Source organism: Heliangelus exortis, chromosome 9 (assembly GCF_036169615.1).
Source record: "Heliangelus exortis chromosome 9, bHelExo1.hap1, whole genome shotgun sequence".
In the NCBI taxonomy this organism is placed as follows: domain Eukaryota; kingdom Metazoa; phylum Chordata; class Aves; order Apodiformes; family Trochilidae; genus Heliangelus; species Heliangelus exortis.
The window spans coordinates 6,555,172-6,581,918 of NC_092430.1; the positions used below are offsets into that span (position 1 = coordinate 6,555,172).

The following is a 26,747-nucleotide window of genomic DNA, read 5'->3' on the forward strand; positions in this document are numbered from 1 at the left end:
TGTAACTGTTTGTAACAAAGGCTCCTTCAGTCCTATGAGTTACAGCATAAGATACCAACACATGCAGAAAAAGGAAAAAAAAAAAAACCAAAACAACCTACAACTATAACTAGTCAGGAAATAGTTGACAAAAAGGGTTATACATTTTAACATTTTATACAAAAGTTTTAACATTTAAATCATTTAAATTTCCAAAGCAAAGGAGGGAACACAAAGCCAGCTGTTACCAGATTGGGAGCCAAGAGTTTTACCAGTAATGAGTCCAGAAAAGTCTCACCTGAGCAAACCAGGACCAAGTCTAAGCACTACAGACACCAAACACAACAAAGGCAACTTAATTGTTTCTTCTCAAAATTCACCTAAAAGTAAATCTTCATCTTTAAAAAATGCTATCTAGCTATCCTCAAACCTTCACTTCTGAAGCGCAGCTGTGTTCTTAGTTTGTATCTAATCCTTTAGGAATCCTTTACAGATTTTGTGGATTCCTCAAGCACCTGCTCTCCCATTGGGATGCTCTACAAAATACATCACTACTAATACCATGAACAGTTTGAAATCCCAAATAATGTTTTGAACACCAAGGCACTCTTAAATAACTCAGCAACATGCCACTTCTGCATTGATAGTAAGTGCCATATGCTCAGTATCAGAATTTGTGCCTATGCATGGCATCCTCACAATTTCTTATACCTGCAACCATGTGCTCTTCCAGAGCCTATATATGCCACGTTAGAAGCCTGCAAGTGCAACTTCGGGTTTACATCCTTGTAGAAAAGTCACACAGACTCAAACTGCAAAGAAATCGACCTTTTCAAGAAAATGGCTTCCAAAACTCTCTTCCAAAGGCACAAGCTCTCTTCCATAACACAAACTTTGCACTCAAAGCAGATATTCAGTACTTCTCAATCATTTAACTTACCTTCATCCTGCAACTTTCAGAAGCCAAAAAGTTCTGCTTTTTCCTGAAAACAGGCCACAGTGCTTCTGCTCTCTACAACTTTGTTTCTCTGAGAGGAAAACTACCCCCTCTTATACTGGTCTTTTATATGCTACAGCTGGGCCAATTTTCTGCCACTCTTTAATTATAACCTTGGGTTAACTCCTTCATTGCTGGAAAGAGTTCATGAACACAGATAATACCTATGAAAATATGGACAAGTATTGGATCAATGTCCTAAAAAAGTATTGTAGGTTACAGATCTATTTGTGGCTGTTGCTTTATGCATCAATCTCTCTTATAAACCAGGAAAAGCTCATGCTGTAATTGTGCTTATGATTCCTGTGCTTTAAACATTTCACATAATTTCAGTGACTGAAGAAGCAACTGAAAGGTACAAGTATTGCATTTTTCAAGATAGTTGTGCCAGCAGGCAACAAACTGATGACTGATAGTTAAAAAGTAAGATCCAGTAGTAATTTAGCGCAGACAGATTTTCACACTCCCTGATCATTTGCATAATTCAGTCTTTAGCACTATTAGAATTTGTGTTGGTTTTATTTACAGGGCTCCCCATAGCTGCATTCTGCTCTTCAGCTGTGCAAGAAGCCATTCATTTCCCCAGCAATATGCAGTAGGAAACTCTCAGAACCCTAAACTGCTTTCAAACTTCACAGAACATGTGTGAGGTAAATTACAAACTATCTAAATTCAGACTTCTCTTTCAAATCAAGAAGACTGTTTGTTTACTGGCACTATGTGAAACTGACTACAAACCAATGCATTTTATTACCTAGCTAAGAAGTACCAATCTCTGCTAATATTCTGTTTCTACCTGAAAGATTGAAATTCCTAATAACAGATTGAGAGATCATTTTAAATACTATTTTATGCATGTGTTATCACAGAAGTCAACTGAGCTTCTGAGAACTTCTTGAAAAACAGGATTACAATGTTGTAAGATAACAAATTTTAGGAGGCTTAAGTAAGCATTCCAACTGTCAAAGGCTTTCCCAAACATTTAGTCAGAATGAAAACGACTTACATGAATTAAATTATACTAGAAAAAGGAAGGAATAAGAAAAGCAAAGCACACTGGAGAACCTGAGAGAACACACAGAGGATTCAGGGGGATAATGAAGGAGACCTAAGAGGAGAGCAGTTTGTATACTGTTTCATTCAATAATCTAGTTTAATCCTACTGAATGATTGCTTTTTTCAGGCAAGCTATAATCAAATGAGGTCTCTATCAACTGGTTGCTAGGCTATAAATGTTAAGATGAATCACTTACAATAATTTCAGTAATTCCCAGCTCTTACAAATAGTTACTGCTGGTTGACAGCATGAGCCATCGTTTGCCTCGTTTCCTGGCTTATTCATGCAAGTTCCCCCATCTGTACTTCATGTACTGACTCCAACCTTTCATGTGACACTTTGTGGAGAGGAACTTTAAAGGAGGAACAGTACCAAAAATTTGGAGATAAGATGGAAAGAATTGGTATGTATTACAAAAGGTTAATTTCCTGGCATTTTTCAAGGAATGTGAGTCTTAAATGCAGTGACAGTATAAAGTCTATATTAGATCTCAGATCCTTGCTTTAGAAAAAAAAGAAAATAAAAGGTTAAACACAAACATGACTCAGAGAGGATGCTACACATGAATACAGTCAAATAACAGAAATCAATCTGCCACTTTCTGTGGCATTTCTGTAACTTCTACACCAGCAATTGTATTTGAAATAAATCTGCAATTCCACACATAAAGTACAACAGAATAAAAAAAGCAGTATGTATAGGAGAGAGCGTAAGGCAGCTGATCTGATTTTCCTACCCCATGACATTTTTTCTTTTACCATTTATTAGGCTCTTGTCAAGGACCACCCCATGTGGAACTGCAATGACTTCCTGATCACATGGAATATTTTTTTGGTTTTTGTTTTTTTCAAAGTTTGCCATGATCCTCTTGGGTGACTGCTGAGACTGCTGACTGCAGCACACATGTGCCCACCCTGGAGTCCCTCTCTGTCTGTGACTGCCTAATTGGCACACGCTGCCTCAGACACTGCCCAAATGTTCTAATTAACATTCACAATATCATCAGGAAAGAGGGAGCAAGTATCTTTTGTGGCTTGTTTAGAGATCTCCTGTTTCATTTATGGGATTTAGACTCATCAAGAGTTGTGATACCTGACCTTGATATGTATGGAAAATTTTGCCTGGGCATACTGCCAGACATTTTGTTTGATATCTACATTTTCTCCTTCTTGGACACCAAGTTGTGGTAGATTTTTTTTTTTTCCTTCTGGCTTATTTGGTTTTTTTTCATAACTACTTCAGGGGTCACTATTTTATCCAAAGATATTGGTCTTACAGAACTTTTCAGTCATACTTTTAAAATTATTTTCCTAATAATATACTTTGAAAGCAGAAAATTTCAGAGGCATCTGCCTTAGGAACTTAAATGTCACTGATTTTTAATCAGGAAATTATGATAGAGTTGTAGACTCACACAAGACTTCTGACAATATTTTACACTTGCAGTTATGAAAATACATATGATGACATAATGAAACATTTAATATAATATCATGTTTGATTGTTAGGTCTATTATTTCAGTATTTTAACAAAAAATTATCTTGCATAGTGTAAAAATCACAAAATGCTCCTTCTGTTCTCTTACTATTGTCTCTTGAGGATTAGGATAATTTGGTGAGAAGAAAACATTTCTTACAGCTACAAATATCTTCTTCCTACATATGAGTTCATCTCTAAAATATATGTGTATATATATATATATGTATATATTTAGGTTCTTTTTTCCAGTCTCATTGACAGGATGAAAAAAGTGATGTTGCAAATAACTGGAATTTTCTCAACTCCTAATTGCTTGATTCTCTCAAAAAATTATTTGAAAAAGCAAGTGTTCTAAAATCTATCATTGTAACAATGTAAGCTACTGGCTACTTCTGAAAGCCAAATGGGTTATCTTTATTGCTTTGCAGTCTATTAAGTCTAGGAAATGTCCATGGCAACAAATATGTTCCTGCTATTTACTAATTTATGGGATAATTACTGTTATCATCCCCACTGAAAGATTGGGATTATGTGTATTTTAGACTGGTTTGTCCTGCCTTAAACTTATTCCTATGAGTTCTTCTAATATTAAAAAAAACAAAACAACAACTGTGCTATTTTCTGTACTAGTGATCAATGTGACACAGGAAGCACAGGTAAAAAAAAAAAAAAATCATTAAGTAACAAACCAGGACCGTGAAACATGAAGCACTGGAAAATATTACCTGCCATCAGGCTGCTAACATTTTTGTGAAGGTACCATCTGGTCCATCTTTGGGTCCACCAAAGGAAAGCTGGAGTGAAAAAAGATAGGGGAAGACAGATTTGAGTCTTTAACCAGATTTAGAAATTGGGAAGTAAAACGTTTTGGCAATTTCTGTTCTGCTATTTGGCTTGTCTAGACAATTATATTAAGAAAAATGCAAACCTGCTACTGAACATCTTGTGGATAGGCAATAATACTGACCTATCCTTAAAAAGAAAAATATGATGACAAAATACTTTGTAACAAGTCCTAGCCCAAACAACTGCCCAGTCTCATCTACAGTGAAATAAAGGCTATGCAAGCTGACTCTGAACTCTGTCTGAGGACAGGACATGCACACCATCCAAATTAGGTGCTCCCAAGTCCTTAGGAGAAACTTTTCAAGCTTTATATATATGGTTATTAAATTTTATGCAAGGTGAAGTGAAGATTTCCTCTTGAAAAAGTAGGAAGTCTGCCTGAAGCTAAAACCAATTAGTATTGTTGACCTTGGCCTTGACTCTGCTCCTGTTTAAGTGCACAGAAAATACTCCTATTAATTCCATTGAGACTTGGATCAAGCCTCCTGTTGAAGTAAACCAGAAAGTTTTAGGTTAGAGAATTTTCAGAAAAACACTAGACTCACTGAGATAAAAGACCTTATAATACTGATGAATTACTGTGTTACGTCAGCTGAGTGTTTCTTTTCTTGACAAGAAAAACTTGTGCATGCATTCAAAAAGACCCTGCAATCTGCAAAAAATAATTAAGACACCCAACACAAGAATAGTCACAGTGCTTTGACTGTTTTAGTTTAAGGATGAACTATAATCCAGTGAACACTACTGCCACTTTAGCTTTGCAGTCAACAACAGTGACTCTGGTTCCTCCTCATAAAAAAAAAATAAAATACAAATATCTACAAAACTGCATGGATACAGTGGCTTCAGCACCTGTCTCCTTCCAAGTACTGTCAAAGCACTGACAACAAGTAAAGGACAAAGACCAGTAGGTAAGGGAAAATGAACCTGGCTTTTATCAAAAGGGAAAGTCTGAAAACTTTTCTGTGCAAAAAAAAAGAAAAAAAAATTTATAGCTGATTAACATTATTAGAATCTTGTGACTGAAAAATGAACACACAACAGCTGAGAACACTAAAAAGTAGTTCTTGGAAGCTAGTAAAATGCAGAGTTAAAGCCAAAGTTCAATATAAATTCTGCCCCATCTGCTCCATACATTAAAATGTCACATGGTTTGAGTTACTTTACATTTCTTGATTTATTCAGGTTATGAGCAAAACTCTAACTAGAATTTCTCACAGTCTGACACACCTACATATGAAATGAACATATTCTATTTTCGGCTTAAAGTTATAATCTCACTGAAATCTAATAAAGAATCCAGTTGGAAGTAATTTGATTTCATAACATTAGTTCTGTATATGTTTTGATATTAGCTGGTAGAAACTTAACACCAGCTCAACCTGACAGGATTAAAACATTTTGGGTTGTTTGAATGTCTTCCTTCTGGATAAGCCTCTAACAGAAAAATGCCAGGTGGTTCAGAAGGAGTAACAGGTGAAGATGGAAGAAGTGAAGTGACTGGAACCTGATTTCCTGTGAATTTGTGTCCAGCATGGCAGCAACTCCAGCATCCTCCACATCCCACAGCTGTCATAATGAGCAAGAGAAGATCATGCAGACTGAACCTCTGCTACCAGCTGACTGATGGTTATGTGCCTGCTGCTGAGCCAGTGAGTTTCTGCCAGACAAAGCATGTAATGTCTGAGCTCCCCTGAGCTTTTGCTTGGGGAACACTAATTTGAATCTTTTTTTCTGCTTGCAAGCAGCTGATTCTTACAAAATTTGAAGGGATAAGTCTCCTCTTTCTTGTCAGCTGCAACAGACTGAATGTGACTTGCAGGTCAAAAATTGGTGAAGGAGACAAGTAAACTCAATATCCTATGGACATCCATTTGGGAGATCGTCCTATAGGTGATCTAAATATGAAAACTTAGGTGGAAAGTAGAGTATCATGTAATCACATGGCCATGGACACATGGCTGGTGTCATACACTACACATTTAAATTACAATTGCCTTTTTCAAAATATTGTGTAAATCTGCATAAAGACAGACATTTCAACCATCAAAAAAACAAAAAGGAAAAAACAAATTGATGCTCCATGTCATCCTCTATTTTCCTAGCCCACACTACAGTCAAACAACAAGGAGTCTGAAACACTCGTGGCTTCATTTAGCTGGTAGCTTCTAAGTGGATTCTGAAGGTCATGACTTAAACAGAGGGAGCCATATTTTCTATTTTGGTCTGGTTTTAATTTGGGTAATATTTCCATTAAATACAGCTATTTATGACATCTGTTAAAAGCTTATGCTGCTAATTTAGCTTAAAAAAAAATTAGAAAAAAATCTAATGGAGTTGTATTGGAAGTTTTCCATAAAATTAATGTTCCAGACTTAATGGATGGCTAAGGTATCATTATTAACGGGAATATTCCATAAACTAAAATCAGAGCCTTTGAATTGGTGATCTGATACAGTTACATCGGAACTTATTGAAAGCTGGAGCTGTGCCAAAGTACCCAGGAATTCAATTTAAACACCTTATGGAGGTTAATGCTTTTACAGTATTTACTTTAATTAGTGCTTTATTAAATGCTCAATTTCACTCACATACTTGGGCAAGAATAGCAACCAGACTGAGTAAGGCAAGTATGACAGAGGCAAAATCACTTTACTCTCTCTGTATCTGTCACAAATCCCAGTCTTCTCTATGACTTTTAGGGTTTGGGACTGGTTGGAGACCAATGAAATCACATTTTGTCCCTGTTGTCTGCAAAAGGCTTTGAAAATATTCCTTATTCCATAAGTGAACTCCATAAATGTTTAACCTTTGAACTCCGATATCAGCTTCACAAGGTCACCATTTGTAAGCTTTTTTAATGTAAATTAGATAAAGAAAATTTCTGTTATTTCTTCACCTCCAACGTGGAAGTTTCTTCTTCAAGATGCATCTACCTGTACCCATTAATGCTAATGATTCAATTACAAACCAAAGTCAAATTTTCTACACAGAGAAAATTGAATAGCTGATATTCTCTTATTTCTTGGCACCAAAGAGTTCAGAAAAGCAACATATCCTTCTGTGGAAAGCACATTTTAACAAAAGCCACTAACGTTGATAGATGCCATTATGTTCTATTGTCTCCTTCCATAGTGCTGTTATATGCACCTGAGTTGAATAAACACTTTTAGTAAAACTCTGCAAGTAGGAAGGCATATATGGTTGCTTGATTCTCTTTTCAAGTTCATTTTATTACAGACAGAAGAATATATGACCAGAGTATACAGACTAGAGAGCATAGAAACACATGCATATATTACTAAATACAAGGAAGGTGAGAGAAATCTCCTTAAGTATTAATTTTCAGCCCTGACCCAGTTAAAAAATGGGAGGTGATCCAAAGGCACATTTAAATGTGCACATGGACAATTACCATGGGGTAAGCTATTGAGTGGCCAGTTAATCTTCCTGATATTCCCTACTAACTGCCAATGATGACAGAAATGAAAAAAATATATGCCCCCTGGTATTTACACTGCAGTACTGACACAAAAGTATATGCATATAGTATACAATAGTATAGTACACTATATAGTATAGACAATAACAATGAATACTTAATGATAAGTAAGGATAAGGTTCACACACTATCTTATCCCTTAGAAACATACCCATCTGCTAGGCTTGGCAATGTGGCTTCAGCAGTAGGTGCTATCATACATTAACTCCTTAAGTGACTGAAAGGTTTGAAGCTATTTGCTCGGTGGTTAAAAGTACTTGAACATTTGCATTTCTATCTCCATGTTCAATGAGCCACTGCTCTTACAAGAAAGATAGAAAGATGCCTTTAAGCCATTTCACGTGATCTTCTGGCTGTAAATAAAAATAAGTATTTCTGACAACTCTGTGCCAGGATACAGAAACAGAGCTTATTGTATTTAAGAAGCAAGATATTGCATGTAGCAGACAATTGCCACATCAAGGCCTTTAAGTACAGTGAGAACTGTTCATGCTTTTAATATCTCAACCTCTACAGGCCAGAGCAGCAGCTCAAGTGTTTAGATGAGGCTGTAACATTGTCTTCTACACGCTGGCTAACAGCCAATGCAGAGCTGTAGTGTAGTGTATTTCTACCTATTGATCCAAAGAGTGGAAGTGTCAGGCATAACTTGAACAGGCTGATTATGTGGCTACTTCCTTGTGAAAACTGGGGAGTATATAAAACTCTTACCAGGCTGAAGAAATAGAACAAAACCCTTGCCACTTTTTCTTCCACCAGGATGAACAGTTCAATCCAGGTCAGGACTAGAAGGGTTTCAAGCAAGCATGGAAAGGCCTGGATGGGAGCAGTCCTAAATGGCCTTAAGATGGCTTGAGGAATTGCTGAGAATCACCAGAGTGATTGAGCTCACTGTAATAGTGTATCTGGTACCTGGATGGTACCATCCTTCCGGGAAGGATACAGGAATAAAACTGAGAGGCTGAGCAAATGTAGCATTTATCAGCATAGAACCTGAAAGGTAAATGGTGAGGCAGCAAAGAAACTAAGGATGTGTGATGCTTCCTGTTCCACGGCACCGTAGGGCTCGCAGCCTGCACTCCCAATCTTGTTTCTTGGGAAGATGTTCAAAATATTCATCTCTAAACCACAGGAAAATTCCTGCCCTGTTGGTGGCATTCTTGTAGGTTTTTGTTATTAGCAGGGGTGATTTGGCCCTGAGCAAGTTATTCTAAAGAACCCCTTGTAAGCTGGAACAACAGAGATTGGAAAACCTTCCAGATAGACCAAAATATATCTAATCCTATAATAGGTAGCATGAGGTGCCTGGCAAACATCCTGGAGTGAAGGACAGAGCTGATCAATATTAAACACTCATAAGTAAGTGAAGTGATCCAACAAAAAGGTAGCAACTATTTTGCTAGAAAAAAGAATGCTAAGGGAAGCAGAGTTGGTATTTAGACACTCAGTTAAATTCTGATTTTTTCATTTGGACTGCATAGCTGTTTAACTTGATTAACTATAAGCACAGATTTCTACCTAATTGTGTGACCAAAGTCTCTTTGGAATACAGATTTTGCCAGACCTCTTCAAATTCCATAGCTGAAATATGACATTCTTTGTAAGAAAATAGATCTACTGTTTTGTTTTGTTTTTTTAATAAGTTTAAGCTTGTAACTTTTAATCTATACCCTTTGTGCAAAAGAGAAAAAGGAAAGAAAAAAGCAAAGAGTAGCAACCTGCCACATGGAACATTAAGGTTTGAAAGAGATGGAAAGTAAAATTAAGCTATTACAGAAAAATTAAATTAATGTATCTAAATAATACGTAGCCTTTCAACTCCCGTTCCAAGAATTTAATTCACCAAACCAGTCCAAAATAGGATCAGTTCTCAGTTCATTTGCACAAGGACAAAACATGGCCCATGCCATTCTAAATCCCCAGAACTGTTTATTATGTCTGTCACAATTCAGTTCATCTGTGTTTTGAATTTAATTCTCTATTCCTTAAGCTTTTGAGCCTTTCATTAAAGGAAATGCATTCAGAGATGGTCCAGGAGTATTAATAAATTAGAACTGCTTTGACATGGCAGCTCTTTTAGACCTAACTGCTAAGTACAAGAGCTAAAAAGAGAGTGAATGCAAATATATGTTATATCAGGTGTTATAAACTTGGCTTGTAAATCTCTTAAACATTCCTTCTATTCACCTGACTTTCAACACTTCATTTTTTATATGCCCACAATTTAAATTAGAATCGGAGGTTTTCTCACATTCTTCTAATCCCTGTTTCTAGTGCCCTTGAATGCCAGACTCATATATTTCAACTGTATACCCTGTATGCAAAAGAAAGGATATTCAAATAATATTTCAGAATGTCAGCCAACCCTATTTCCTTTCAAACTCATCATCAGTTCATGCTGTTTCTTTTGTATTCTTCTTCCTGACTGAAATATGTTCTTTCTCTCTTGAGCTTTTCAAAGAGATAGAAGCAGGGGGTAGGGGAGATTCAGGAGCTTTCGTGTGAGATATGGGACATCCTCTCTTATCTGTCCAGTAGGTGACAATTATTTGTTCAGTATATCAGAAAGGGCAGTTTTGGGATGCTCATCTCTAGCTACTGGCACTAAGAATAGTCTTACAATTTCCTTTTCATTAGTATTTTTCTCACTGTCTGGAAGTGACAGTCTTTTCACATTAAATGTTTGGTTTTCCTGCTCACACTTGCCCAGTAAAGAGAACCAAATTAGAGGGCATGACCCAAACAACAGTTAACTTTTTGAGTAGCTGTTCTCTGTAAACATAATTTTCTTTCTATTCATTTCACTTGAGCTGAATTCCCCTCCAGAAAGTAAAGAGACTCTGTCCCTTATCACATAAACCCTATGTTTTGTTGAGGTTTCACATCTACTGTGAAGGTCTCTATAAGAATCAGTAATAAGTAGAAGATACTTCTCTAGCTTTTCTGTGTGTTTCCTGCCTATACTTCATTCTGTTAGAGTAGCAAAAAAACAGAAATATAATCGATAAACCCTGAAATCACATAGGAATGGAAGGAGACAAATGAATGTAAATTAGTAGGTACCTGTAATTCCAAAGAAGAAAATTCAGAGAAGCTAGGCAGAATCCAGATCATTTTGTTGCTGTGTGTCTTGTTGAATTATAGCTCTGGGAAGAAAATTAAAACAAGATTTGTCAGTTAGTCAAAATAAATGTTAGTAATTACAAAATGAAGTGAGTTTTAATTCAATTGTCTCAAAATAGAAAACAGAACATAAACACAAACTTGCATGGGAGAAACTGGAGACAGAAAACAAATCATGACTGTTTACAAAGACTCTAAAGAGATTGGAGTATTTTAACATATGTTCCATTTCAGGAGTCTGGGAGAGGCAAGTGATTTTTATTGACATTCTCTGTAAGAATAATAGATGGGATATTTTGACTCTCTAGTCAAAGTCTCTTCTAATCCCCACATTCATGTTTCACCTGAAGAGACAAAATTCATAGTTTGGCATAATTGCAGTCATAGTGCTAATTGATGGAATTACTGCACAAACACCACCTGGAACTTAAGGATTTAATTCAAAACAATAAACACCACCTAGAGACATCTTTAACAACACAAATGTAATTCTGTTCCTCTACAAGCCCAAGTCTTTGCTGTTCCAGAGCTGACACAATTACTAGGTTCCATATCACTTTACTCACCTAAGAAGTGTTATCACAATTCATAGATAAACTGTACATAACCTTTATGAAATAATAATAAAAAAAAAATGCTATGCTCTCACTTCAGCAACCTTATCAGGTCATTGAGTGGCATCTCTAGTAATTTCACTTCAGATAGTACCTAAATGGCCTATTTATTCTAGACCATTTCCATGACTTGCCTAGGTCATTAAGACTTCTGAACAACTCTAGGACATTCTAGCTCTCACAAAGCATCTGTAGCTCCCATTTGTGACTATTATCACCTTGGAATCAGTGCTGAAAATACATCTCACTGCTGAGGTCCACTTCAGAAGGCAAACATTCAGTTCCTTCAGGTTCTCAGATCCTGGAGGACCACTTGCTGAAGCTCCATTAACCACAATTTATGAAAATATCTGCAGATCCCTGAAACCACGTCAGAGATGCCTTTGCCAGCAACACTTAAGCTTCTCCACACAGTTCTGCAATGTTCTTCCTTCAATCACCAAGCCATCCACTTTCTAGAATCTCTTTACCTCACAGTCTTTAATGTACTGCTTTAGCCCACAGCAGGGCTACATAATGTAAATCCCACATCTAAGTGATTTAAGAGGATGTTGACCACTGTACCATTTTTCTTCTAATTTCCATTAAGGAAGTTGTGCGAGATCTCAGAAATAAAAATCAGGTGAAATATATGGAGCATTCCTACAAATGTGCTATCAGGAAAGTTTCATCTATGTATTTGCCTGTGAGAGATTGCAGCCAGTGATATCTAAGAGGTACTGTGGTGCTTGACTCAGTAAAATGGGCAGCACGTGTCAGCTGTGCAGTAAATACCCTCTAGTATTTGGGATTTTTACTTGACCTAAGTGCATTTTTTTTTTCTCACAGCTGGTCATATCCTACTTTCAATGAAGATGTAATTTTAACACAATGAGGTTAAGATAGAGAATAAAAACCTGGAAAGGGAAAATAAAGCATAAAACAACAGAGATTTATTGGTGAGGATATATCACAGAGGTCAAGGAAGTTCTCTATCAAATTCTCATTACCAAAGTGACATAAATTTATGCAGAAGCATAGTACATATCAAATTGACATTCACATTTCTCTACTCTGACCTAGAAGTCAGGATAATACTAATCTATTATTGCAGATGTTTTTTTGTCTGTCTTCTTTCTGATTATTTATATTTTCTCAATGATTTCTGTAATGATTTTATATAATTGTGAAAGTAGTAGCTATGACCTCTCACTAGATCACCACATTGCTGTGCTAACAATGATAGAAGACTCAGAAGCACCCAATGCTGTCAAGAGAGCCACAGACACTAGAAATAGCTAAGGGCTCAGTAGTGCTGCCAAACTGCAGTAATTTAAACTTTTAGTTTATAATGAGTAATACTGTATTTGCAGTATTTATAAGGAAATAGTCAAATACATAAAACACTTTTGCATTCAGACTCCTAATCGCTGCTTTCCATTTAAGAATGTAAACAATAGAAACTCTGGGCTCATAGATAACAGTTTTACTTTGTATAAGCCTCCCAGCTTCCCCTGAACTTTCCCTTGAAAATGCACAGTTCTATTTGATGTTTGAAAGACAGGCAAGGATACCAGTATCAGCTTGCTGTCTTCAGACACATAAATATTTCTGGTTTACTGGATTTCCTAAATTTTATTCTCCCTGAGGCTCAGCTTTCTGTCATCTGCTCCCATCCCATGCATTCGTGTCTCACCTTCACAATTCAAGTCACCGCCTTTATTAGGAAAAATAGTGCTAAGGGATTTTTCAAGTTACCAATTTATTTAGTCAAACCTGATAGCTTTTCCAATTAAAATATTTTTAATACAAAATTTTAAACAATCTTTCAGAATCTTTCAAGTGCGCTTCATTAAATATGGAGCAGTTAATTTTTCAGCCAGCCATAATTTATCATGCCTGAAAATTTATAATATCAATGTTGTCTGGTAAACTAAAAATCACACTTGTCCCAAAATATACCATAATATACAATAAAATACTGCCAGATGTACAGTAAACACTAACTTCCTACAGTCTGAAGCAGTTTGAGGCAATTTCTACATATACTTATGACACTATCAGAATAGCAATAAGTACAGCAACATAAAGACTTACTTTATGTACAAGCACTGATGACAGTACAATATAAGAAAGGAGATGAAGAGACTTCAATTCCTACTAAAGAGGAAGATGATCAAGTAAAACTAGGCATTCCAGTCATTAAAAGCTGCCTTGGAATATCTTTAAGGAGCACAGATATTGCCAGTGTTCCCCACTTGTCAGTTATCAGAAAACAAGGAAAATTGTAGCAGGAGTCTCTTCCCATAACAAAAATATGGAAAGGATGAGAAAGAAGCCAGTAGCCAGAATCAAAAGCCATGTTAGTTTGGAGTTGGCTTTCAGGAAATGGAAGCACTTATAAAAGTACCTATCAAAGCAGCACCATTGGTTTTTTACTCCATGTGTGCTCCTGACACAGCACACAGTCCTCAGCACGTTGCCTGTACAAATGGAAAGTGCAGTGTAGCTTTACAGAAAAAGGGTCAAAATTACTCAAAACTCAAACCTGTTGATTTTTCAAATCAATTTGTCAGCAGTGAGGGCATGTACATTAATTTGGTGGATACACTACACTTCTATTACAAAATACTAAATGTGATTCCTGCTGTGAAAGGGAAGTAGAATCCAGCTTTAGGCTTGGAGTTTTCATTCTCACATAACAGAGTATGAATTACTGCTGAGCCAGATCAGCTGTGACAGGGGGAAACTGCAAAACATTGTTATAAATTACACTCATCATGGACCTTTGACTTTTCTCCCTATCATGTGATCACTTAATCCAAACTTTGCTTTCCAACTAATTTCCCCAGTTCTGCAGCTCTCATCTGAAATCTGTGTAGATTCAAAGGAAACCTTTTGAACGTAAAACAGGAGAATCACAGTTTCCTGCCCTGCCTCTCCATCTGCACAAATGAGACTACTTTTGGTTTTGTTTTTTTTAATTCTAATGGCCAAAAGCCCAAAAGATGCAAATATCTCAGGACTAATGATCGACAGCCAATTTAAAATAACTTCCACATATTGACTCTACAACTATTTATATCACATAATATCTTAAGAACTATTTCAGAAATTCTTTCAGAATTTTAGGAATATGTTACCAGGAGAGTTGCTCTGCACTTTCAAGCCTCTGGACTTGTAATAACAACACTTCAATACATTGCTAAACATAGTAAAAAATGTTTGAAAACTAATCAAATAATTTTGCAGTATTACTAAATCATTTATTTCTATACCAGGACAGTCATACAGAATCAGATCTTCCAAGAACTATGTATATATTAAGGATATTCAGAAATCTGTTAAGTAATAATTTTTCAAAACCAGTCCAAACATTAATTACCTACATACTTTTGAGGGACATAAACACATTCATTTCCATTAATATAATCATAACCAACTGAAGACTCTTCAAGAGACTTACACCTTTACTATGAAAGCCAGTGATAGCAAAAACCCAATAATTTCATTGCACTAGACTGTTGGAACTGGCTGTTAAACAAATAAATAAAGAAATAAAATTATTTTTGCTCAATTCTTTTCATTTTAGCCACGCCAACCCATCCTACAAGCCTGTCTCTACACGCTGTATCATCAAACACCATGGATATAAATTGGGAGTCTGTAACTTCTTCGATATTATTTTTTTATTTAATTTCTTCTAAGCTTTCTGCTATTCCTTGCTCCTTGAAGCACTTAATAAAATTTTTTGATAAAGCCATATGTTGCATTTAATAAATAATCATTACTCACATTAATGAATTAAAAAAAAAAGTCTCATGCAGAGAGAAAAACCGTGTGTTAAATCAGAAATGGAATGGAAGACTAGGCTTCCTAATTTCAGGTCTACATTCCTAACTCAGTAGTTCAAATTAGGTGACAATTCTTGCAAAATCACTTGAGACAGCTCTATAAAACTCATCTTACCTCAGTTTGTCAAAACAGATAAGATTTACATGCTTTGTGGCTCACAAAATAAGATAAACATATTATGGGTCCTAAATAAGGAAATTAATGACAAATTTTAAATGGGAAATTGAGTTTGAAACTTGTAATCCTTTTTCTATTCTAGCTATCTTGAAAAAAAATTGGATGTTAGTATTCATTTCTATAAAAAGAATGAGCTGAATAGGTCTTCAAAAGCATAATATTCTGCTCACACATAGTTAAAGTAACCACACACTCCCTTGGTTCCTTTGTAAAATAATTTTACACAGGATCAAGAAAGAGGTCCACACCTTCCATTGTTTTACAAACTGTTATCCTTGCTAAAATGCCTCAACCTAGTAAGCTTGGATCAAAAAATATCACTAAGGCTTAATAAAAAATAATAAAAATATGCTAACATTTGCTGGAAAAAGGAGAAGCCAGGAACAGCTGTGGTTTTTGTTTTTTTTTTTTAAATGCCCAACCTAAAGAATAAGAAAAAGCTTTGAATCTTGTTTAAAACTAGCCCATCTCCTGTGATGGTTAGCTGGGTTTTTTTCCATTTGCTTCCAATTTGTTTACTTTTTGGATAAGTCAAGAATCAGTATTTGTCACAAAGAAATACTGCTTAATATAATTTTTTAAAGATGCTATAATTAATAATAATAATAATAATAATAATAACAACAACAACAACAACAACAACAACAACTCAAAGTGTATACAATCTCTGTTGTGGAATGCAATGGAATTTATACCAGCCAAAAGGTGTCAACTTTGTACCTCCCACAGGCTCCTCCATTTAAGGCAGTAATTCTAATTGCTTGTTTACTTCCTAATCTAAGCTAATTTTTTTCCCTAATATTCTGGAATGGTTAAACCACAGCAATCTATCCAAGCTTTGAACAAGGCCCAAAATTATTATTATTAATCAGAAGATTCTTATAACACTTAATACAACTTCAATAATGAAGCAATAAAGACATATTTTTTTTCCAGTGCAATAATTTGTTGTGAGATGAAGTTTAGAAACCCAAGGTGTAAGAGTATCACTTAGGTTAAATGCTACTGCATGATCACATCATTCATTTTATTTCCTATTAGTCATCATTTGTTCTGCAAACTCAAAAGCATCTGCCCTCCTACACCTCCTAGAGCATCCTACAGATGTGTAAAGCTAGCTAAACCTGGATAATAATTACTTTTAGGCACTTTTTAAATGATTGAAAATTAAAAGAACACACTATAAAGTGAATATTGAGGAAATACCATAAATGCTTGTTACAGAATAAAAAAACTTTTAGTTCATCTAACTTTAAACTAGTTTTGTGGAGGAAGAGGAGGTGATAAAACTGATTTAAATGTACCTTCTAGATTTTTACCTGAGCATTTCTAAATTTTGTGGTCTATGATTAATTAGACAACACAGGCTATATTTTGGAGGGAAATAAAGAATTATTCTTCAGGCTGTGATAGTTTTTAATTAGTCAGATCCTTAGTATGGCTCATACAACCTGACAGAAATAGATTGATTTACATGCTATAGGAATCTGACGAGACTGAAATTGTGACTCTGAATCAGCACAAGTAAATTTACAGTTGTGTGAAATACACACTTAAGGAGAAACTGATGGCTATTCTATCTGGCTGAACAGATCTCTCTAATAAAGCTGTTTTTTCAGTATTAGTTTCATGTTTCCTTCTCAATGCAGGTTGTACACTGATTATATGTTTCTTTCCACACATTGGATGAACTGCTGGAATGTGATGAGATGCTTGAGGCATTTTCTATTCCAGCAAAATGAGTTCAATATAATCAACACAGAACCCTCTTTTGCTTTGTATTTTCATTGCTTGAAGGTTCTTCAACTAGAAAGTCTTACTTGTTATCAATTTAACTTTGATTTCTTTTCTTTAGGGTTGGACTGACTTTTTTTCTGCTTGACTGGAAAGAAATGCATTGAGGCATACTTCTAAAACCAGCAGATATACACTGTAGTAAGGCACTTAAGTACATAGCAAGCAAGAACATTCAGGTGCACAGTAAAAAGCACAGCAGGAAGTAGATGTAAGTGGATCTTGGAGGGTGACTTCTTTTTCTACACTATTCAGTGTTATAAATTGCATCACAACAATTTTATCTGGTAGAGGTAATTTGGAATATTTTTATGTGAGAGACTTGGTCTAAGAATAAGAAAGGAAAAAAATGCTACCGATAACTTAGTGCCTGACAGAAAATAATACCTTTTAAGAAAGTATATAACAAAATCCAAACCACAGAAATTAACTTTGATTTTCTCAAGGACATGCTACATTATGTACAATGTGTGCATGATCCCAAATACATCATCAAAGCCAGAAGGCATTGCCAGGAGCACTCTTACTCTTCCATTTCTGCCTTTTCTATGAATAGGATATACTAGGGGATGTGATTCAAATGCAAAGAAAAAGAGACTCTAAAGTAAATGAGACCAAGCCAAGAGTCAACCCTGTTTATAGCAAATTGTGCTATATTATTGTTTTATTTGCCAGATTCATGAAAAGCTTGTGTTTTGAAGCCAGGGATATAGAAAAGTGCTTAATTTGCTTTTTTGAAAGAGCATATTTTGGTATGAACTACTCCTTATCAGTTTCCAAGCAAAGCTTTTGCTGTCACAACATCAAAGGTGACATGTGTCACACACTTCATATGTTAAATTTAGGTTAAGACACTGCATTTAGTAGGAAGAAATTAACAACATTCCCAAAGGACTTAGCCCAGTTCTATAGCACAAACAGCCAATGTTCCCGCTTTGCTTTCACCAGGTATGCCTTTAGCACTTCATAATGCATAATACTCAAGTAGACCAAGTGTTTAGAAAGGTTACAGTATCCATCTTAGAAAAATAAAGGTAACAGCCAATCCAGGAGATGCTATTTTGGACAAATGCTACTGAACAAGTTACACTATGGTACCAGCTAGGGACAACTAACAAGTATAATGTTTTATTCATGCAATTTGCTGATGTCTTTGACCAGTCTGACAGTATGAAGTCTGAGTCAGTCAGAATTTATAGACAACAAGCAGAGTAAATGACAACTTGCCTCATTAATAAGAGATATTTGATCACTAAAGAAATATATTTAGTCATTTGCCTGTCAAATCCTGCTTTTAAAAAACACCACAAGCCTATTTCTCCTGCTGAGTGTATGGGTTTGACATTTATTGTAGCCTTCCTGACTTCCCCATCTGGCTGGAATTGGCACCATGATGGAAGAACCAGCTACTGTACCTCCTCTGTACAGAGCCACAGTGATCTTCAGAACACGTAACCACAGCCTCTTCTCTGAACTAACACATCACACCCTGAAGCAGAAATTCACTGAAGTTCAATGTGTGTAATGAAACACCTTCTCAAGTTGCTTTTATACCCATTGTCATGGATCTGGCTGCAGATGAAAGAAGCAATCAGCAAGTCAGATATTTTAGATATAAAGAGGTCAGAGGAGAGCAAGTCTTGTCTATCAACAGGGAAAACTTTTTATAGAACCAGGCTTCATTTTCCTTCACAATTGTAATAAGTGACATTTAAAAGCACATAAAGTGTATCACTAATATAGGTATAGATTTATTATATACTCCACTTGTGGTCATATGTAACAAGCTATAATAATCAAAGGCATATCACTACATGGTGTATTTCAATGGCTAAGAAACTCTAATAGTTGACAATCAGTTTAGCAACATGGATAATTTTAATAGACACATTACTTCCAAACAAAGCTTTACCATCTGTTCCACCCTCTAATCACAAAAGCAACAAGAGTATAATTCACTATCACAGCATTAAAAAGACATAAGGAATTTAATGTATGTCTCAGATCCCCTTTAATGTAGCATGCATCTGTTATGTTTTTCTCCTGTTTTGTAGACCCAGCAAAAAAAGCCCAAGGAAAACTTCCTCCCCATAGATAAAATTCTCTGCATTTGCATTTTTTTTCCATAGAAGGTATCATTCATTTAAGAAAGATTACTTAACATTCTCAGAAGGCATTTGAATTCAAGTGTCTGCCTGTCCTCTATAAGCTACACTTACACATGCACTTAAAGAAGATCATAAACAATCCCTCCAGGTATCTGTCCCTATCAATAGACAACTTGCTCTCAGACCTTCATCAAACAAGAGCAATTGAATCAGTAAATCTCAACCAGCTAACAGGCTAATAAAATAAAATGCTGGATGTCCTTAACTGCTTCATGAGAATGAAAGTTAAAAGAAAACACCTGATTTTGAAAAGTACCTGTAGACATAAGACAAACATAGGTGTCTAACTTACCATAAAAAACCCTAATCCTACTGGATTAGTCCCTATATAACTTTCTTAACAGACCAAGACAACTTGTAAGCCTTAGGTTCTCAAGACCATAAAAGAAAAACTGTCCTTCAGTAAAACACACACCTACCAGTCATCAATTTAAATTTCAGACATCACCGTGTCCATTTATTACGAAAGCCAAGAGCATCCTGGCTCAAAATAGTATCAAACAGTATCAATAGTATCCAAATAGTATCAAAAATGATGTGTGGGGAAGCGATTGTGCCCCTGTACCCAGCCCAGCTGAGGCCACAGCCTGAGAATTGTGTTCAGTTCTGGGTATCACTGTATAAGAAAGATGATTCTATGATTCTGTGATTTACCCAGATTGGGCTTTACCATTTGTAAAGTATTACTGTACCTACACATCAGTAAATTTGAGATCAGCTCAGGCATGGCACCTGCTATCACACCTTTGACTGCAGGGCTTTTGACTTTTGAATGGAAAGTACATGCTCCCAAATCACTTCTGCAAGTTTTAAACATGTTCTCCATGAAAATGTATGATCTACTAGGGCCTCCATTTTACAGATCATAGCATACATAAAAAAAGGACAAATCTTCTTTGCAATTAAAGTCTTCCCTAGAAAATTAAGAGATGCAATTCAATTATGGGAAAGCATAAAGATTCTTTCAAGCTTTCCCCCTTCTTTGAAGGTTGTATGTTTTAAAACTCAAAATGAAACATTTTCAAACAAACAATTACAAATAAACAGGCAGTGTATATTTTATAGAGTGTATCAAATGGAAAAAAGTTGAAAAATCAAGCACACATTACAGGGAATTCTAAAGATAATGTTGCTACAGCAACTCACCCACACCACAAATCCTGTATTTTTATTATGTTCCTCCTAGAACATATACTTACTAAGGAAGAGATTTTAAAAGGAAAGTAGGAAATAAACTTCAAGTAGAACGTCATCAAGTTACAATTAATATAGGGCCCTTAAATATCAGTCTTATTCTTAGAAAGGATTTTGTGGTTGTTCAGAGATTTTTACATCAACTTGTTCAGTTGCCAAGTTCTAATAATGTTGGTTGATTTTTCCCCTAAATGTCCATCTTGAATATTCCCCTGGAACAGAATGTCAAACCAGATTCCCTTTTATCTGTTTTTCATTATTTCATGCAGTAGCAAAACCCATGTAATAGAGAATACCTTCATTTGTTGCATGTGTACCATCTTGTATGCTTTTGGGGGAAAAAACTCTCATCACTGCCTTTGTAGAATCTCCTAACTAATTTTCTTGAAGGGTAAGAATCCAGCTCCGTTTGTTTTGAGCATATTTCTTAAAAAACAAGATCGAGCTTCTTACATCTATTCTATGGAGTTTCAATTATGCTCCAAAATGTTTTACTGAGAATTATCATGAGCAATAAGCTAAATAATAATTCAATATTAATATTGAGTTCATAACAGTCTGAAGGATATTTTTTCACTATACATGTGCAGTAGAACTAGTTTGGACTGTATGTAATTATATGTGACACTGGAACAGACATTTCAGATAAAATTTTTAAAGTAACTGCAATACACTGTATACAGATTTGTTTAAAAAAAATGGCCATTTAGCTAGGTGCCTAGAAGTAAAGTTAAAGGCTTTTGAAAAACTTATCACAGTTCTTCCTGCAAAATCCTTCCAGAATTTTAGCTCTTTATTTTTCATGTTAAACTAGTCCTCTCCTCTTGGATTTATGATATAGTAGAAATAACACATGTGCAGATATGCCCACATAATTACATGCTTTTAGATTTATCTTAATAGCTGTGGTCATCTATGGATCTTTGTCCTTCCACTCTGTAATCAAGAATGTACAACCTGTCCGAGATCTAACTTCTTCCTAGAAGGCTGAGCAAGGAAACTTCAAATGCCCTAGTCCATCCTATTAAGCCTACACTCTGCCATGTCAGGCTCCTTCTCAACCTTTCCATGGAAGAAGACACAAAGCCCAGAGGAATTCAGCACACAGTTCTTCTGCATCTCAAAGCATAAAGACAACTAACTTTATTTTACCTCCCCACTCCAATCTCTTTATTTGAAGATAAATTGAGTTAATACATGTGTAATTCAGCTTCACATTTAAAATACCACTACATTTTCTAATCCATATTAATAGTTTATTGGCAAATGTAGTGAGACAAAATAACTAGCTTTCCCCACTTTTCAGATCCCCTCATTTAATAGAACAGCATTCACCAAAGGGACCAGAGATTGCAGATATACTGAGACCGTAATTTTCCTAGTGAGAGTGGCTTATTGTACGTAATTCCACAGAGGCAAAAAACCAGAATATTTCTACGTGGCTCTGGTGAAACCTGTTTCCTTGTAAACTTTCTGTGTTAAAATGTTTTATTTTAATGCATTAAAACAAAATTAAGCATTTCTAGATTAAACAAAAGCTCATAAAGTTTAGACATTAGAGGCAAACCAAAATACCAGCAGGTGTTCCTTCTCACTTTGTACTCTAGCCCAGTAAAATAAACTACCACGCTACATGGGAGAAAGTGTGAGTCATTGAACATTGTAAATTTTCCTAATGTATCACAGCTACAGCAACACCTGTGCTAAACACAGTAACTTTGTGCTAATCCTCTGTGAATATTTCAATATCCCTCCAGTGTTTTCTTTCCTTACCAGAATACTGGGGTGGTCAGTGTTTTTCTTTCTCTCCCTCTCCACATGTCTCCAGCACTTGCAGGTTTGAACTCAGCTGGGGTGCCTGACCATTGCCCAACCCCTGCAGATCTTCTGGCCAAAGGCTTCTCCAGGCATGTGGGCCAGCTGGCTCTGAGGACAAGTTTTTAACACCACAAGAACCAGGCTAAAATGTCCTCCGGAGGCAGCACAAGGCCAACAAGAGCATTTTGCTGCTTCTGCTTCAGCGGACACCTTTTTATGCTTCCCTTTTCTTTCACCATGTGAGAAAAGGTGTTAAAACTTGACTGGGCAACAGTCCTGTGCTTTAAAATGATTGCTTCTGTATATATCCAGAGCAATGCTCTCATGCCAGCCCTCGTCTTGAGAGCAGGCAGAAGATGGTGGCCCACCAGAGGATCTGACGCCACCCAAGAGCACCCAGTGAACTACAAGCTATAAAAATAGTTAAAAAACACAGCGCATGATTCCTGACCAATTTTCCAGAAGAGCAGCCTTTCCAGGTCCTGTGCCAGTAGAGTTTTGCTGGCCAGAGCCCTTTCACCCTGTCATGCCAGACTCAGGTACTGTGGGGTGCAGCCTGCGTGTTCCTCTGGGGCCGCCCCGTGAGGGAAGGACGGCGCGAAGGCCCCCGGGGAACCTTCTGGAGCGCCCAGGCCCACAGCTTTCCCGCCAATTCACCTCAGACCTCATCACTCTCTACAACTCCCTGAAAGGAGGTTGGAGCCAGGGGGGGTTGGTCTCTTTTCCCAGTCAACTCTCAGCAAGACAAGAGGGCATTGTCTCAAGTTGTGCCAGGGGAGGTTTAGGTTGGATATTAGAAAGAATTTCTTTACGAACAGGGTGATCAGGCATTGGAATGGGCTGCCCAGAGAAGTAGTGGATTCTCCATCCCTGAAGATATTTAAGAGACTGGATGTGGCACTCAGTGCCGTGGTCTGGTAACCGCAGCAGTAGTGGATCAAGGGTTGGACTTGATCTCAGAGGTCCCTTCCAACCCAGCTGATTCTATGATTCTACAAAAAGGACATGCAAATCAAGGACTGAAATGCTGCTGTTTGTAAAGATGTTAACACGCAGCTAAACTGCAGTGTGCTGCACCACTGACAGGGCTTGTGCTGAGAGTGAGCCATGAAGTCAAAAGCAGAAAACCTATAGCTAACAAACTTCACAGTTTACATGTAAGCTCTTTTCTAAATTTGGGCTTTACATGAAGAAAAGCTATGGTTTACATCAGCCCCCCACCAAAAAACAAACCCCAAATAACCCCAAACCATTGTTTAGCACTTGCAAAATCAGACACCCCTCATTCTTAGGAAGGAGTAATTAAACACCTAGAGCACTGCTCCCTTTCTCCTTACTTGGAGCTCTTTGCCATTAGTCCCCACCTTGCTCCAGCACCCACACAAGCACAGCCCTGGGTACTGAGAACGTGGATCACACACGACAAGGAAGAGATTCCTGATCTGCAATGGACCACAGCCCAAATATAAGTCCTGAACACTATCTCAGGAATTTTTAAGTAAGCTAAGAGACAGGGAGATATCCAGAGCTATCAATTAAAAACAAAATGGATAAGCCACAAATATCCCTTTTGTAATTGTCAAATGTGTGCATTCCACTTTTTGATTAATAACTTTCTATAAGAGTACAGAGAATGAATTTTACCTTATACTCCTACACACACAAAATTTTGTGGCAAAAACTGTCCTGTTGCCTTCTATAAAATACACTTCCTATAAAACCCAACTTGAAAGGTATTGATTATATAAAGCAAATAATGTTAAGGGAAGCAGGACTTCTGGCCTGTGCACAAAAATGCTATCACTAGAATTAATAACTACATGATTCCATGGCAGCACTTTCACAAGTATCAGCACGATTTTTGAGCTTATCAGCACCACATTTCAAGGGCCTGCAGTTACCCTGAGCTCACTACAAATACTTGGGGATTGGTATAAGTATTAGAATACTGAATTTGTCACCTTACTCTCAACTCAGAGAATCCTACCCTCCAAAGAGTATTCTTCCTCCCCATGCAAAGTGAGGCAGGTAATACAGAAGTATCTGAGTGGCCCACATGGGAATAATTTGTTGTGGGGTGCTAAGAGTCAATGTTGCAGGATGAGAGAGAGGGATCTGTTTTGCCTCCAGTAAAGTTAACAATTCAGAGTCTCTACAGTTGCACTGATGCCATTTTCTCTATCTATACAGAGAAGCTGACTCCTTCTGTCATGTTTTGTCAAAGAAAGCAGCTACTATGCTGAGAGTGGATGCTGATTAAGTAAGTAGTTCTTTTATCTTCCTTTCTAACTGTTACAAAGGCAGTGTGAACCTTTTAGAAGCTGTTAATATGTATTGTAAATGAGGGAAAAATCCATTTTGATCTCTGCTGTAGTTGCTATTTTAGTGGATTTACAAGATACCATGAGGTTACTCCTGAGTATTCCTTCTTCCCAACGGAACTCAGCTATGTTCTAAAACCAGAGATGAAATCTGATCTATGACCCATAAGTATTTAGTAATTCTGCTTCATTGTCTGCTTCCTATTCTTCTCATGTCAGCAGCACAAAAACTTAGTTGCTAATGGCAAGACCAGTTGAGAATTCAACTTGTCACAGTTGTCAGTGGCAGAGTGAAATCTCCAATGAAAGTCTGCATTTCTATCCTTGTCTTGCATTCTACCCAGGTTCTTGAAATAAGTCTTGCAGTGCTTCCTTTTCTCATTGGAGATTGAGACAGTTAATTAGAAATCAGAATTAGCTCATCAGAAAACCATAGCACTGAGTAAATTTCCTTCTGCAGTTCTAGAAAATGACAGTCTAGTACAGTCACATTTTACTTGATCAATCTATTTGAACTCCTCAAAACTCTGGTGCTCTTTTATGAGAGGACACATGCAAGTGTCCCCACGTATGCCTGATCACTTCTGTGGTGCCCCAGTTACTAGACTGTCTTTTCCTTTTACACAATGCAGCAAAACAATATGGCAGAGGCTCTGCTAAGAGTCTGGACAGGTTTCTGAAACCTGTTTTTGCCTTACTTAACCCCTAAGTGCTTGGTAAAGAATCACTTTTCTTTTTTTAAAACACCAAACAATATGTTTCCAGTCACAGAACTGCTTCAGAAAATACATACAGTGTAGAAAAATTATCTGCAAACTGGGTATTCTTTTGTCCAAAATCACATTTTACAAACCCATGTTTGTGCAGCATTGCAGGTGTAGAACTTCATTAATGTGGACTTCTGAGATTATTTTCCTTTTATGGCAAAGAGGAAAATCTAAAATGCTTCTGGAAACTTCTGGTTCCTCAGGAAGTGTTCTGAAACCATAATCCACATTCAAAGACTTCTTTCAAAGATTAGAGCCCTTAGCTTCATGTTTCAGACCCCAAGGTATAAAAGTGGCATTACTCTGTAATGCAACTGCCATTAGCAAGGACTTTGTTTTCTAAGCTAATGAGTTCTTTCAGGAGTTGTCCAAGAATATTGACAAATGTGATCAATAAGTCTACTGCTACTGGTGATTCAGACCTGACCCACAATGTATTCTAGATGAACTAAAATCAGAAAAAAATATTACAAGCTCAGGCTTATCAAAAAACATCAAGTGTAACTATTATGTCAATAATCTCTTGTGTTATTTAGCTTTAATTAACTCTTCTGAAAAAGTGAAAAAACAAAGGACTGACTATATCAAGTCAAACTACATTTCCTTTCATCTCGTGGCCTCTCTCTCTGAACACTTAATTATACAAGATGCTTCAGGAAGACAGAACCTCGGGTGAGCACCAGTCAGACCTTAGGTGACTATCTTATAGCCTCTTCAGTAGTACATACAAACACAGCCTGAGAGGACAATGATTACCAAGTACTTATTAAAAAGAGCCACTTTTTATTATACTTTTGCATGAATTTCCTGCTGATAAATATGTTTCTCCTTTGAAAATATTATCCTGTCATGAACCAGAAGCCTAAAGGATAGAATGGGTTCTTTTTTTCCCCCCTTTTCTTGACCTTCCAGATATGTCTTAAGTAATTTAGTCTTAGATACTTCTAAAATCTTGAACAGTTCTCTTGCCTTTCCCAGACAAACAATTTATTTTCCTTCACATTGATACATTATGCAACCCTGTAATACAACTTAGCTTTTACTACCTTTGTAATGTCTTCAGGGTACTACTCCAA

The 26,747-nt window shown here is 36.5% G+C and overlaps 1 long non-coding RNA gene across 2 annotated transcripts in view; it reads right to left on the reverse strand.

Annotated features, from left to right (window-relative positions):
• The window catches only part of LOC139799484 (uncharacterized), a 206,767-nt gene that overhangs the window by 107,322 nt on the left and 72,698 nt on the right, over positions 1-26,747 (reverse strand). For both annotated transcript variants that reach the window (XR_011727293.1, XR_011727292.1), the window contains 2 exons: positions 10,925-11,007; positions 4,239-4,307 (listed from right to left, as the gene is read on the reverse strand). This is a non-coding gene — a long non-coding RNA (uncharacterized lncRNA). The remainder of the gene's footprint in view (positions 1-4,238; positions 4,308-10,924; positions 11,008-26,747) is intronic.